Source organism: Sinocyclocheilus rhinocerous, unplaced genomic scaffold, assembly GCF_001515625.1.
Source record: "Sinocyclocheilus rhinocerous isolate Xijiao unplaced genomic scaffold, SAMN03320098_v1.1 scaffold1551, whole genome shotgun sequence".
Lineage (NCBI taxonomy): Eukaryota > Metazoa > Chordata > Actinopteri > Cypriniformes > Cyprinidae > Sinocyclocheilus > Sinocyclocheilus rhinocerous.
This window is the reverse complement of record NW_015636371.1, coordinates 117461-119762: the sequence shown is the minus strand read 5'-3', so window position 1 is coordinate 119762 and position 2302 is coordinate 117461. Positions and strand designations below refer to the sequence as shown.

Here is a 2302-nt window from a genome sequence, read left to right as displayed (position 1 = left end):
TACTATACTTGTGGGGACATTTGGTCCCCATAACGTGATGAATACCAGGTGCACTCTCTCACACACACACACACACACACACACACACTGTCTCCGCCTGAAGAGTGAAATGTTTCAGTACTGCGAATCTGTGGGTTAAATATGCTTAATTGTCTGAAAAAATAAAGTCTAATATAATTCTCGCTCAGTCACACTGATGATGTATCATGTCTGCTCAAACAGGGTGGTGGAGGTATGCAAATACATACGCTGACAGGCAGGTAGGAAAGCATATTAACCTCGTACTCTAGCCCCCCGGCCTCCGCTCACTCTAACCCACCGGCCTCCGATCACTCAAGCCCTCCGGCCTCCGCTCACTCTAGCATCTCAGCTTCCGCTCACTCTAACCCACCGGCCTCCGATCACTCACGCCCTCCGGCCTCCGCTTACTCTAGCCCACCGTCGCTCACTCTAGCCCGCTTTAAAGGATTTGCCACTGACGATTCAAACGCGAGTTCTGAGCAATGTGCTTGTTGTTTGTCATTTCTCCGATCACAGATGCAGACATTGTTTTATGTTTACGCGGCGCGATGCAACGCAACACATAAAAAGACAGTATAAGTCATTATAATCCGTAATTATGACACCACTGGATGCAACAAATGCCTGGTTTATAATGGGTTTTCATGTTTTTGTGTCGTCGCTCCGGCTGGACAGGGCATCACAGTACGGTGAGGGGCGTAACATTTCCGTCACACGCTTGAGGTATTCGGCCAATCACAATGCACTGAATAGCTGGCCAATCAAAGCACACTTTGCTTTTCAGTCCGATGAGCTTTGTAAAAATCGATGCGTTTCAGAAAGGCGGGGCATAGAGGAGAAACTATAATGTACAGTATGTGGAAAATAATGTGTTTTTGAACCTTAAACCGCATAAACACATTTCATTACACCAAATACACAAAATAATGTTCTTTTTAGCAACATCATATGACCCCTTTAAAGAAAAGTGCATCATTTTGTTTAGGCCTCTTTGTTCTTTGGATTTTAGGGTGAAAATGCTCCATTATTTCATGACATTCACGCAGTAATCACTCTGGCTGATTCTGAGTGTGACGCGGTCACTGACAGACTTTCGTTAGAGAGCAGCGCAGCTCCATTGAATCTGAAGACTGAGCTGATGAACTCCTCTCTTCACACACTCATCTCTGCTATCACACGCCACATTGAGCTCTATTGTTGTCAGGATGGCAGACTTCCTGACACTGCTGCCTGTTGCCTGTTTCCTGTTTGGGCTGAGGAGTCATTTCCTCTGGCAGCTGAGAGATCCATCCAGGACAGAAGCGCACCTAATTACCTCCTACTATCCTTCACATAAGATCTTCCAGTCCACCACATGCAGGAGCAAAACTTTATTGGCAGTGTTTCAATGAAAAAAACAAAAACAAACCTACAATCTGGGCTACATATATAGTCTTAAAATGTTTATGATGGCTTGTACAAATGTTAACCTCATCTTAAAATGTGATGTACTATAGGAACTCCAGATGAAATGAAGGTTCAGCGTCAGTATTCTGTTGAGACTGAGGCTCAGATCTCTGATCTTTCATGAGCCGCTCACACACTCTGGACTGGTCATCTGTGAGTTTACGCTAAGCTGCATCTCGTTTATAGTGTTGTTCATTTATGCACATGATCCATGTTGCTTCACTTGCAATGAATTATGCAAATCAGTTCACTGCACAAACATGCGAGGTTACCACAAAACTGATCGAGCGATCCTCACAGAAACCTCTCGACACTAAATCCTCTGAATAGTAATTGTATTACTTATCGTGCAAATTATTGTAATGTGTAAAAAAGGCTTTCAAATGAAATATGGGGTGCTGTGTGTACATTAATGAGGAAAAAAAATTAACGTAAATGATTTTAGCAAATGGCTGCAATATAACAAAGAGTGAAAAATTTAAGGGTGTCTGAATACTTTCCGTACCCACTGTATATATCTCAAGTGGGCTTGTAATGAACAGCCCTTTCATTCCTAATAAGTCCTTTAAGCTAAATACCCATTGAATAGCATATAAAACAGCATTATCTGAGTTCAGTGTGCTCAGAAATCATCCTTTTATTTTATAAATGTCTGGGGACTATAAGGGAGGAAAGGGCCTGAACATCATGAAGGACAGACTGTATATTCTATTGTCCTACACCAACCCTACACCTAAACCTACCCCTCACAGGAAACTTTCTGCATTTTTAGATTTTCAAAAAACTTAATTCTGTGTGATTTATTAGCTTGTTTACCCGTGGGGACCTCAATTTA

General features: G+C 42.4%; 1 protein-coding gene across 1 annotated transcript in view; it reads right to left on the bottom strand.

Moving 5' to 3' along the window:
- The window catches only part of LOC107747754 (plexin-D1-like), a 68786-nt gene that overhangs the window by 34867 nt on the left and 31617 nt on the right, over positions 1 to 2302 (bottom strand). The window lies entirely within an intron of this gene.